This window comes from Cynocephalus volans, chromosome 1 (assembly GCF_027409185.1).
Source record: "Cynocephalus volans isolate mCynVol1 chromosome 1, mCynVol1.pri, whole genome shotgun sequence".
Lineage (NCBI taxonomy): Eukaryota > Metazoa > Chordata > Mammalia > Dermoptera > Cynocephalidae > Cynocephalus > Cynocephalus volans.
In genome coordinates, this window is record NC_084460.1 from 28,683,601 (window position 1) to 28,698,010 (window position 14,410).

At 35.4% G+C, this 14,410-nt stretch overlaps 1 protein-coding gene across 3 annotated transcripts in view; it reads left to right on the top strand.

Annotated features, from left to right (window-relative positions):
* Positions 1-14,410, top strand: part of ASXL1 (ASXL transcriptional regulator 1) — a 66,340-nt gene that overhangs the window by 22,779 nt on the left and 29,151 nt on the right. The window lies entirely within an intron of this gene.

A 14,410-nucleotide genomic window follows, 5' to 3' on the forward strand; every position in this document is an offset into this window, starting at 1 on the left:
TTATAACTTTTCTGAAACTTTATAATTGCTACAAAGTAAAAATAAATTATTTTTTAAATGAGCAAATATTTTAACAGTTCACACAGGAAGATGATAAAATGGCCAATAAGCATATGAGAAGGTATTCATCATCATTCATCACCACAGAAATGCAAATTAAAGCAATGAGATGTGAAGAGACATATCATAACCATAACATATAGTTATATCAATTAATGCAGAAAATTTTACAAAATTCAACATAAATTTATGATAAAAACTCAGTAAACTAGGAATAGAAGTCCTTAGCTTCTATTCTACAAAATATCTATAGCAAACATCTACAAAATTGTTACACTTCCCCCTGTGTAACAGAGACGAAAAAAAGAGTTACGTGGTTACTCAAGTACTATGTATGCACTGAGGCCCGGAAGGACTGCACTTCAGTAATTTCCCCATTAGGAGGAGAAAACTGAATGTGTCAGTGCCAATTCAAAGTTGGCCTCTCCCTTTTATTGTAAAGACAAGGAAGTTTCACAGGAAAATTCAGTTGATTTAATCATTACAAAAACACAAGGATATGGGCAGAATTATGGCCAAGTATAGTTTTAACAAATGGAAACTAGTAACATCAGTGAAATAAACAAAGTGACATTCCATAATGCAATTTGTAAAAGGTTAAGTTGATCCACCAACAAAAGCTTGTTCTTATCAAATACTGTCTTTTCTTACAGCAATTTCTTTAGGATCAAGCACCTTTCTTAACATATCAATCAGTAGATTAACCAAGGACATCTATCCTTGAGCCAGCAATTTTGCTGTGTTACAATTCTTTATCTAGAACAGAGACTTTAGCCTGGGGAAAGTTTCCTGTCTTTTGCAAGCTTAACATTTCTATATGTAATTTTAAAAAGTTAGGTTATACCTGAAACTACAGGGCTTTGGAAGCTAGGCCCTGTGAAATACATTTGCTTTATTAATGTTAGTACCCTCCACACAAAATATCTATACCTAATCATCAAACTAATGATGAAAGATTGAATGCTTTCCCTCTGAGACAGGAACATGGTAATGATGTCCACACTAGCCACTTCTATTCAACATAGCACCCGAAGTCCCAGCCAGTGAAATCAGGCAAGAAAAGAAAGGGTATATATATATCAGAAAGGAATATGTAAAAACTGACCCTATTCACAGAAGACATGATGGACTGTGAAGAAAATCCAAAAGAATCTAAGAGGAAAACTTGTAGAACTAAAAAGTGAGTTTATAAAGTTCACAGGATGTAGGTCAACACACAAAAACCAATAATGTGTATATACTAGCAGTTGACAACTAGAAACCAGAATTAAAATCACAATAACATAAGGGCCAGCCCATGGCTCACTCGGGAGAGTGTGGCGCTGATAACACCAAGGCCACAGGTTCGGATCCCATATAGGGATGGCTGGTTGGCTCACTGGGTGAACATGGTGCTGACAAGACCAAGTCAAGGGATAAGATCCCCTTACCGGTCATCTTTTAGGGGGAAAAAAACAAACAAACACAATAACATATACAATAGTTTCCCAAAAAGTTAAAGGCTAGGTACAGATCTAATAAAACATGTACAGAATATGTATGCTGAAAACCATAAAATGCTAATGAAAATATCAAAGATCGACTAAATAAATGGAAAGATATACCATGTCCATGGATTGGAAGACTCAACAGAAGTCAGTATATCAATTCTTCCCCAAACTAATCAATTGCTTTAATGCATTTACTGTTAAAATCAGAGCAAAAAAATTTGGTAGATAATTTTAAAACTTAGATGGAAAGGCAAAGAAACTAAAATAGCTAAAAATTTGTAAAAGAAGAATGAAGTTGGAGGAGTCACTTGATTTTAGGACTTACTATATGACTACACTATAGTAATCAAGACAGGATGGTATTGACAGAGGGATTGACATACAGGTAAATGAGACAGAATAGTGTGTCCAGAAACAGAAAATTTCACTAAATTTGACCAGCTGATTTTGACAGAGGTTTAAAAGCAGTTCAGTAGAGAAGGGCTAGACAAATGGTGCTGGGACAATGGGCAATCTATAGGCAAAAAAAAAAAATTGAACCTTCACATAACCTTGCATCTAATTAAAAAATTAATTCAAAAGGGATTATAGACCTAAATGTAAAACATAAAACCTTTAGAGGAAAGCACAAGAAAATTTTGTGACCTAGATCTACACAAAGTGTTCTTAGATATGAAACCAAAAAAAAGAACAACCATAAAATAAAATTTAATAAATTAGACATCATCAAAATTCTCTGTGAAAGACACTCTTAAGAAAATGAAAACACAAGCCGCAGACTGGGAGATAATATTTGCAAGTCACATGTCCAACAAAGAACTTGTGTCTAAGAACACTCCTCACTCAAAATAAGAAAACAAACAGTCCAGCTAGAAAATGGAAAAGACCTGAACATAAACTACACCAAAGAGGGCATTCAGAGGGAACATAAGTACATGAAAAAATATTCAACTTCTGAAAGAAAGTGAGCTGAGATGCGGGGTACCGTTCAAGCTTTATTAAAGAAAGAAATCTGCTGGGCTGTGCTCAGAGTGGCACAGGGCCCAGGGCTGCCCTGAAAATGGGGGACAGCACCAGGTGTGGGGGTGGTAGAGCTTATGTAGTGCACCGAGGGCTGGCTGATACCATCAAGGAGGGTCATTATGCTAATGTGGATTGGGGTGGAGAACTGCATCCTTGTGGAAGCAAAAGGGGTTTCTGTTTAAGTCAGGAGGCTTCTCCTAAAGGGAAGGGGGAGGGGAGGGGAGGAAGTGGGCGGCGCCATTTTGTACTTGGGCTTGTCTAAAGTGGCACTCCTTATGTTGCAGGTCTATTAACTTCAATAGCCATTAGGGAAATGCTAATTAAGAGCCTGATGAGATACTACTGTGTATCTATTATAATGGACAGAAGTAAAAATACTGACAATACCAATGCTGATTAAGAAAGCATAACTGGATTTCTCCATGCACTGCTACTGGGAATAAGAAATGGTACTTGCCACTCTGGAAAATAGTGTGGCAATTTCTTATAGAGTTAAACATACACATACCATATGACCCAGCAGTTTCACTCATAGGTATTTATCCTAGAGAAAGAAAAATATTTTTTTTCTAAAACCTGTATACAAATGTTCACAGTAGCTTCATTTGTAATAGCCCAAACTTGAGCATTCCTCAATGGAAGAATGGCTAAACAAACTGTGGTATGCCAAAGAATGGAATACTACTTAGTGATAAAAAGGAATAGCACTGATACAACCTGGATATTTCTCAAAGGTATTACATTGAGTGTAAAAGCTAACCTCAAAATGTAATATATTATATGATTCTATTTTTATGACATTCTGAAAAGGGTAAAATTATAGTGAAAGTGATAAAATTAAGGCAATCAATGGTTGTCAGGGATTAGAGTTGGAAAGGAGGACATGATTATAGAGGGGTAGTACAAAGGAATTTCATTAAGATGATGGAACCGTTCTTATCCTGACTGTTGTGGTAATTACATGCATCTATACATGTGACAAAATTTCTTGAACAATACACTAACATTCCTCCCCTTTCCCCCTCCCCTGAGTACAGTGCATGTAAAAAATGTGAAATAAGGCATGGGATCTAGTTAACAGTATGGTACCAATGTCATTTTCCTAGTTTTGATAACTATACTATGGTTATGTACGATGTTATCATGGGGAAGCCAGGTGAAAGATACGTAAAAACTCAGTACTATTTTACAACTTTTGGTAAGCCTAAAATTATTTCTAAATGAAAAATTAAAAAAAAAAAAAAAAGCAGATTTACCCTCCCACCTGAAACAATTGAAAAACTAACAAAACATGAAATTAGTTTTCAAGATGTTGCATATAAGGAAATGAGAGACAGTGGTCCTCATGAGAGGAAAAACAAAAGACAAACCCTGCAATTACCACACTTATTGCCTGGAAAGAGTTTCCTAGACACTTTGCAGAGAAGTAAAACCACTGTGAAGGCTGCTGGACTCCCTGAGTTGAAGAGACAGATCTGAGAGTGCAGGAAAACTAAGGCAGCTAGAATTCGTAGGACAATATCACACAGGAGAGAGCTGCAGAGATCTACACAGGAAACATCTCAAGTGTTCAGCTAAGTACTAATCAGCTCATGAGTGTGATGAAACTACCCAAGACCAGGAACAGCAGGAGGGAGAACGACACCCAAAAGTATTAGAGAACAGTGCCCAGCCCTCACACAGGATCCAAAATAGTGCCTATTCCTATCAGACAGACTAGAAATCTCAATAATCTCAAGATTCACAGAAGACTCTTGTGTTAGTAGTGGGGAAAAATTGGCCCCAAACTGAGTACTGTCTTGTTCCCAGCTAACAAATTTGTTTGCAGTCTTACAAAAAAGACCTGAAAGATTGAAATGGTTTCCAAGTAACTTAATTGTATCCAGTAACAAAGTTAAAGAAAATCTGTAGGAATATAAATATATCCAGCATCCAACAAGGTAAAATTCACAATGTCTGGCATCCAATCAAAGATTACCAGGCATGCCAAGAGGCAGAAAAAAAAATTATTCATACTGAGAATGATTAATCAATTTAAGGCAATTGATTAATAGGAAATGACACAGGAAGTTAGAATTAGTAGACAAGGGGATTACAAAAGTTACTGATGAATTCCATATATCCAAAAAATTAAGTTAGAGACATGGGAGATATAAAAAAAGACTCAAATCAAAATTCCAAGGACAGGCTGGCTCAGCTAGTTACAGCATGGTGTTGATAACACCAAAGTTAAGAGTTCAGATCCTCTTACTAGCCAGCCACCCGCCCCCCACCCAAAATCCAAGCACAAAAACTATAATGTGTAAGATTAAAAAAATATACTAGATAGAAGTAACTTCAGATTACACATTGCAAAAGAAAGAGAAATAGAAAGACATAGAAATAGAAGCTTTCAAATAAACCAAAATAAAAAAAGAACCCCCCCAAAGTGAAAAGAGTACCAGTGAGCTGTGGGACAACTTCAAGCAGCCTAATGTATGAATAATTAGTACCTGACAAAGGAAAAGAAATGGGAGACAGAAAACAATTTGAAAAAATAATAGCCGAAGATTTCCTAAACTTGAAGAAAATTATAAACCAAGTTATATCCAAGAATGTCAAAGAACCACAAGCACAAGGAACATGTAGAAAACTACACCAGAGCATATCATCAAATTGCTCAAAACCAGTAATAAAGAGAAAGTAATAAAAGCAAGCAGAGGGGGCTAGCCAGTTAGCTCAGTTGGTTAGAGTGTGGTGCTGGTAACACCAAGGTCTAGGGTTCAATCCCTGAACCTGCCATCTGTCCAAAGAAAAAGGCAACCAGAAAAGGGGAGAAAAAGGCATGCTAAATACAGAACAAAGGTAAGGATGACAGCAGATTTCTTGTTGGAAACGGTGAGTGAGAAGACACTGACACAACATCTTTAAAGCACTGAAGGCAAAAACCATCACTTTATAATCCTAATCCAGAAAAATATCTTTAAAAAACAAAGGCAGATGTAAAAGGTCACATATAATTCCATTTATATGAAATATTCAGAATAGGTAAATCCATAGAAATGGAAGGCAGATCAGTGTTTGCTAGAAGCTGGTGAAAGGAAGAGTGGGGAGAAAATGCTAAATGAATATGGGGTTTCCTTTTGGGGTGAAGAAGAGAGTTTGGAACCAGAGAGAGGTGGTGGTCAAACATTGTGAATGTACTAAATGCCACTTAACTGTTTGTTTTAAAATAGTTAATTTTATGTTATGTGAATTTCATCTCAATTTTTTAAAAAGAAATTAATTATTCATGCAATGACTTGGATGAATTTTAGATGTATTTTTCTAAGTGAAAGAAACCAGACCCAAAAGGCTATATAATAGTAGTTTAGAAAATGATGTTTTGACTTGATACTATAAAGCTACAAACAAAAAGATATATACACAAAAAATGGTACTACAGTTGGCAAGTTTGTTTCACATATAAGGAAACATGACAACTAAATGCAATGTAGTATCCTGCATTGGATCCTGTGACAGAAAAACATTAGTGGAAAAACTGATGAAATCCAGAGTCCGTAGTTACTAGTATTGTACTAATGTTAATGTCTGAGTTTTAAATGTATTTCAATTATGTAAGACGTTGACATTGGGGGAAGCTGTGTAAATGGTATGGTATACGGGAATTCCATGCTACCTTTGCAACTCTTCTATAAATGTAAAATTATTTCCAAATAAAGTTTTTTTCCCTTAAAGTTAAACGTACATCTACCATAAAACTCAGCCATTCCATGCCTAAGTATTTACCCAGGAGAATGAAAACATTTCCACACAAAGACTTGTACGTATATATTCATAGCATCTTTATTTGTAGTAGTTTAAAAGTGCGAAACCCAAATGTCCTTCAGCAGGTAAGTGGTTAAACAAAATGTGGCATATCCATATAACAGAATCATACTAACCAGTGAAAAAGAACTGCTGTTACACAACAGCAGTAGATCAATCTCAAAATCAGCACCCTGAGCAAAAAAAATCCAGACACATTGAAAAGTGGTATATACTATATCGTTCCATTGATGTAAAATTAAAGAAAAGGCAAAGCTAATCCAGGCAAGCAGTACATAGGAATGAATATCAGGTTAGGGAGAAAGGGTATGAGAGACTGCTGGCCTCATTTCAAGTTTATAGTAGTATTTGATTTCCTGAGTTTTTGGAAAAAAAAAAATTAGAATTAAATAAAAACTTGAGGAAACATGTCCATCATTCTCCACTCTGGGTAGGGCACTCAAAGGCATTTGTTATATTAATTTCTGTGTACTCTTTTATTTATACAACTTTTAAAAAAAATTATTTTATGTATTGAATCAAAATTGACTATACATATTTTTGGGGTTCAACATTGAGATATGTTGATCAAATCAATATTACTAGCATATAAATTGTTACAAATTGTAGTTATTCATTAAGCCCCTTTTCCAGTCTCTCCCCATCCCCCCCTCCCTTCTCCCCTATAATAACCCTAGATTTCTTTTCTCCTTCTGAAAGAACAATGGTTACTCTGTTGATTTATTGCCTAGATGATTTGGCCAATGCTGAGAGGTGTGATCAGGTCCCCCAATATTATCATAGAGCAGATGCTTCTTCTGTCACTCTGAAATGGGCTTTGTGTAGAGAGTCATCCTCTTCTTTTCTATATCTCTGCTGGTGACTCTCCTTGTGTCAGTGCACTCCAGTGGTTGGCAGACCATCTGCATGGTGGTTGTGGCGTCTAGCCGCTTTTGCGGCAGCCATGGTTGTTGTGGTGGCTGGAGTGGGCCTCCCACATGGAGGTGATGTTTTTGGCATGCTCCTTGGCACTGGTGGTGTGCCTGGTTGTGGGGGGTGTCTGGTCCCTGGCTCCATGCCTCGGGTCCCCAGGTGGGCCCTGAGGCACTGGCATGGTGTGGCTGGTTGTGTGTGTGGGGGGGGTCTGGTCCCTGGTTTCATGCCTCAGGTCCCTGGGTAGGCCATGAGGCACTTGTGTGGTGTGCCTGGTTGTGGGAGGGGGATCCAGTCCCCACTCCATGCCTCAGGTCACCGGGTGAGCCACAAGGCACTGGCGTGGTGTGCCTAGTTGTATGCACACATATTTTAAATCTAAAGATAAAACAAGAAGTTAAGTTTCACTCATTTAGCATATGGATTGACCCTGCTGCACTTTCTCAGTCCTACCTCATATTCAGAAAATCATTCGTTTGTTTTCAGTGTGTTTCATATGCCAAGTTACACTGATTAACAGATTTTATTATTGCCTTTTAACCATGCTTAAAAACATTACCATAAAAAAAAGGCAGTTTGGATTTAATACTGATAATGCAAATACAAGCGACACCAAGAAAACAGCAGAGCTAACACTTTTACACCGAATATATAACTCTCCATCAGACATCTTACAAGGTAAAATCAATGATGATTAAATCATGCCTGACAAGAAGTTAGCCCAAAGCATTCAAAATTAGATAAGACTAGTCAAAATACATCATTTGTCATTTAATAATTTCACTCAAATGCTAAACTAATTATTTTAAAAATATAGTATCATTTCTTAACATTTCTAAATTTCTTTTAAAGTATATTTCACAATGAACACAAAAATATATTAACTTACGTTATTAGTATATCATATAATGTGCAAACAAACATGTACACAGACTGAGGATGTGAGCTCAAAAATTTTTTTTATCACCATTGGGGGAATTTTTTTTAAGTGAATTTCACTGACATAGACACTACAAAGCAATGCAATGACATTTATAAGAGTTGTGCCTCAGAATCATTTCAGCAGCAATTTATACACAGCATTAGAGATGGAAAGAGTCTGAAAACTAAAGTGCTAATTAAGAAACTAATGGAATAGTTAGGCAAAACGTAATTACTGCCTGAGTAAGAGTGTTAGAACTTTAAGGAAAAAGATCATTATAGTATTAAATAAGAATGAATGAAAGGTGTGTACATAGGCTACTTTGTTAAGAAAAGTAAAAAAGGAAATAAGAAAACGTATATCCGTATAGCCTTATAAAAATAAACACAGGAAGCATAAACCTTACCTAACAAAGCTTAAAAGCAAGACTCAAAAGTATCCAATTCTAACTAATTTATCTGCATTCCAGAACAAAGCTCAAAAATATTGACACAAACACAAAAACATCCAGAACCCGAAGTGAGATTTACACAGTGTTGGCTGGTTAGCTCAGTTGGTTAAGTCATGGTGCTGTGGTGCTGATACAACGGTATAATAAATGTGTATAACCTATGTATAGCCTCCCATATACTTTAAGTCATCTCTAGATTACTTATAATACAATGCATATGCTTTGTAAATAGTTGTTATACTGTATTGTTTAAGTAAAAATGATAAGGAAATAAGTCTGTACATGTTCAATACACACACAAGTTTTTCCCCATTTTTGATCCCCAGTTGGTTGAACCCATGGATATGGAGGGCCAGCTGTACACAGAAATAGCCCCCAAAATGACACAAATGATAGAATTATTAGAAGAGGGCTGGCCAGTTAGCTCAGCTGGTTAGAGCACAGCCTTATAACACTAAGGTCATTGGTTCACATCCCCTTACCCACCAGCCAGCCAAAAAGCAGAATTATGAGAGCAATTATACTTCATGTGTGCAACATTGACCATGTTAAGCATAGACATGTGAGATATACAAGAAAAAAAAAAAAAAACAACTTCTAGAGATTAAAAAAAAATAATAACAATAATAATATGTCTGGATGGAATTAAGAGCAGATTTAAGACGAGAGGAAAAGATTAGTGAACATGATGATATACTATCAAAAATAGTAGAAACTATCCAAAACAAAAAGAATATGAAGACTGAAAAAATACGAACAATGCTTCAGTGAATTGCAGGACAACTTCAAGCTGTCAGGCATACATGTAATTACACCTCCAGGTGGAATGGGAAGGTGTTGGAGAAACATTTCAAGAAATAATGGCTGAATATTTGCCAAATTTGATCCAAGAAGCTCAACAAAACCCAGGCACAAGAAATATGAAGTAAACTATACTGAAGTATATTATAATGAAGTTGCTAAAAGCAGTGATAAAGAAAATCTCATAATTAACCACAAGAGCAAAAAAGATATATCACTCACTAAGGAACAAAGATTAAAAGGACAGCAGACTTCTCATTAGAAATAATGCAACCCAGAGAGAATGGAGCAACATCTTTAAAGTTCAGAAAGAAGAAAACTGACAATCTAGAATTCTGTATCAAGTGAAAATATCTTTTTTTAAAAGGAAAGAGAAGTACTTTTTCAAACACAGAGGTTAAAAATACCATCACCAGCACACCTAACTACAAGAAACATTAAAGGAAGTCCTCTGGCAGAAGGAAAATGATACCACATGGGAATCCAGGTCTACACATAGAAAATGAAAAACATCAGAAATGGAAATATGTTGATAAAAATAAAAAAGGTTTTTTCTTATTTTTCAAATCCCTTTAAAAGATTACCCACTGTTTAAATAAAAAATAATGTATTGTGGAGTTTATAATGTAAGTAGAGATGAAAGATATGACAAAATAGCACAAAGACTGAGAGGGGAAAACGAATTATACTACTGTAAGGTTATTGTAATACAGGTGAAGTGGTATAATATTACTTGAAGGTAGACTGTGATAAATTAAATATATATACAATCACTAAAGCGACCATGAAAACAATAAAAAGCTAATGATCCAAAAAGGAGTTGAAAATACCAGGAAAAGTCCTTAATCCAAAAGAAGGCAGGGGCTGGCCTGTTAGCTCACTTGGTTAGAGTACAGTGTTGATAACACCAAGGTCGCAGGTTCGGATCCCCTTACCAGCTAGCCAAAAAAAAAAAAAAAAAAAAAACGAAGGAAGAAAGAACAGATGGGACAAATAGAAAACTAACAAGTTGGTAGATTTAAACTCTACAAGATCAGTAATCACATTAAATATAAATGGTCTATGCATCCCAATTAAAAGGCAGAAATTGTTAAATTGAATAAAAGCAAGATCCAACTATATGATGCTTGCAGAAAAAACAAAGAAACAAATCCTACTTTAAAATAAAAACACAGGTTATAAGTAAAAAGATGGAAAAGTACATATCATGCAACACTAACCAAATGAAGGCAAGAGTGGCTATATTATTATGAGACAAAGTAGACTTTTGGATCAAAGAATATTACCACAGATAAAGAGGGTCATTTCAAAATGACAAACAGATCAATTCATCAACAGGAAGACAATCCTAAATGCTTACATACGAGTGAATTAAAAAATACAAGACGCAAAAAATGATAGAACTGAAAGAAGAAACAAATTCATAATTACGGATATTTCAACACCCAGTCTCTATAATTGATAGAATAAATAGAAAGAAAATCAGCGAGAATATAGAACATGAACATTATCAACTGATAAGCTAATCAACATTTATAGAGCACTCCACCTGACAACAGCAGAATACACATTCTTTTCAAGTTCCCGTGAAACATCTATCAAGACAGACATTATTTTGAGCCATGAAACAAGCCTCGATAAATTTCAACAGATTCAAATCATACAAGATATGTTCCCTTACCACAATGGAATTAGAAATCAGAAATAGAAAGACCTCTGGATATTCCCCAAATATTACAAAACTTAATATCACATTTCTGAATAATCAATACATTAAGAAAGAAATCAAAAGAAAAATTAGATATTTTAAATTAAATGAAAATAAAAATATAGCATATCAAAATTTATGTGCATAAATATCAACCTTAGAAAAGAGGAAAGATCTCAAATAAATGACAGCTTCTGTTGTGAGACACTGGGAAGGAGAAGGGAGCAAACTAAATCCAGTGAAACAAAACAAAAACAAAAAAATGAAACCAAAAACTGGTTTTTAAGACCACTAAAATTGACCAACCACAAGCTAGACTAATCATGTATAGAAGATACAAATTACCAATATCAGGAATATAAGTGGTGATATCATTACAGGTTCTACAGATATTAAAGAATATAGAAATTTATGAGCCATCCTTGTAACAATAGTTTTGATAATTTAGATGAAATAGACAAAATCCTTAAAAGACACAGCTACTGAAACTCAAGAAGAAACAGATAACCTAAATAGCTCTATATCTATGTAAGTAATTGAATTTGGTTTTTTTTGTTTTTATGGGGGTTTTTTGGTGGTTGGCCAATAACAGGGATCAACTCTGGACCTTGGTGTTACCAACACCATGCTTTCACCAACTGAGCTAACCAGCCAGCTCAAGTAACTGAATTTGTAATTAAAAATCTCAAGGCTCAGATGGCTCCGTCAGTGAATTCCATACATTTAAGGAAGAAATAATGCCATTTCTATACAAACGTTTTCAGAAAATTTAAATGGAGAAAATACATCCTGATTCATTCTATAAGAACAACATACTTTTAAAGGAAAATCAGACAATACGTTACAAAAAAACTGCAGAGCAATGTAATTCATGAACATAGATGCAGAAATTGTAAATACATTTTAGCAAATCAAATCCAACAGTACATAAAAAGTATAATGAATTATGATCAAGCGGGTTTTATCCCAGACATATGTCAGTTTAACATTCAGACCAAAAAAGAAAAACCATATTCATCTTAGATGCAGAAAAAGCATTTGAAAAAATCCATCATCCAATCCTTACAAAGATTAAGTGTTAATAGATGAATCTGGGTAAATGGAATTAAGGGTTTTTTTTAACTATTGATTATCCTTGCAATTTTTCTATGAGTTTCAAATTATTTCCAAATAAAAAGCTTTTTAAAAATGACAATACATGGAAAGCTGTTAACCCAGTTCCTGGAACAAATTAAGAGCTTAATAAATGGTAACTATAATAATCACTTAACCCTCATTTTATAGATGATGAAATCGAGGCCCAGAGATAAAAAATAATTTATCTAAAGTCATCCTGTTAGTTAATGACTAAAACCCAAGTTAATACTAAGAACCAACCTTTTCCCCAGCCCCTGACCACTACACAATTTTACAGTGGCTCACTAACTCACGTAAATCAGAACAAAAACAGAAAAAACATTTCTGGTTCCTTCTCTTGTTATGTCCTATTATGCCTAAAGAAAAATATCTGCATCACACACAGAGTCACAAACAGAACATTTTGTGGAATTTGACCAAAAGTTTAGGATGAGAAAGGAGTATAAGAAAAAAAATAATGGTAATAATAAAAAGGTAGGATCTTACTCTGAACTAAGTAGATAAGGTAGATAGACTAACAGGTCCAAGGGGAATATTAGTAGTAGTAGAAATAATGAGAGATTTTGACCTAGAATGTACCATCGTAGAAAGAGAAAAGATAGAATTGCTATTATGATTTAGCAGCTGCTTGCATGTAGGAGAAGAAAAAGTAGTTAGGAATAACTCAGGTTTTGAGTCTGGGTTACTGAGAAGACAGTGATGGCATAGACAGAAACAGGAAACATTACAGGAAGGCTGTGGTGGTGGTAAGAGGATACTAGATGAAGAAACAGATGGATCTGAGACATCAGTGAAATTTTTTAGTGGAAATGTCCTATTTAATATGCAGATCTAAAGTTTTCAAATTAGAGACATGGGTTTGGGCATCTGGCCATTCAGCTGGGACAACTGAAGATAAATCACTACAAGAAAAGATGAGGAATCTTTTCTCTATCCCAAGAAATATCCAAACTCCTCCAGGAACAACAGCGGACCATTTCCATGATTCTCAAAGGTAGATTCCTTTCTCATAAAAATTGCTGACGAGATAGAACTATGCTACAGGCACAAGGCAATCAAAGGCACTGTGATCAATCAAGCTGCAAAGGATCCATTAGTGATGTCAACTGATAATCCTTGCAGACTGACACATTGCTTTATGGGCAAGGTGAAGCAATCTCAGCAACACCACAGCTGTATCACATGAGTTCTGATACCACTTAAACTTTTATGTTTTAGTGAGTTACACTTGTTCTACAAGCTGTAACTACAAGTGATCAAATGTGTCATAGATCTTCCACTGAATAAAGCAGACAAGCCTGACATGAGCACTCTCGATCAAACCCAAATACACAGAAAACCTGTGCAAAATACAGCATATGTACACAAAGGCAAGCCCAAAAGCAAGAAATGGAAATTTCCTGATGCCAAAAACAATGAAGCTACTCAAAGCCAAATAACTCACAGGGCTAGTAAAACCAGATATAGGTATTTTAATGTCTGCAAAAGGCTGAGAGACAAGAAAATGAAATTGAATTAGATGCATAAAATTCCAGAAGCCACAAAAAGACTACACAGGAATAAAAAGAACTCCAACCTACAGCCTGTGGGAAAGAAGTCCACCACATACCAGAAGTCAGAGTTGAAAAAGTAACCTCTGAGAGACTGAAATTCCATGTCATAGGTATGGGTTCCAAAATCACTCTACCCAAGTTGTCCAGGGCCCCAAGGCAGGAAAAGCCTAAAAACAGGTATGGCACTAAGGAAGCCCGTTAGGTTCAGCAGGAACTCAAACTTCCCTAGAGGGATATCTCCACAACCTGACTCACATAAAAAATAAATCCCACAGATAATAAGCACATAAATCAAAATTACAAACTGTATTTAAAGAAATGAACTACCAAAGGGGAAGTGGGGGGAGGATTCAGCAGACGCAACAAACAGGCAAACTTAGACCTCAAGACCTAGGTAGAATAGAATAAAGAGGCTTTAAAATAATTATGTTTAAAATGTACAGAAGAAATAAGGTTAACCGGCTGGGTCAGTTGGTTAGAGCATGGTGCTGATAACACCAAAGTCCAGGGTTTGATCCCTGTGGCCAGCCACAAGAATAAAATACA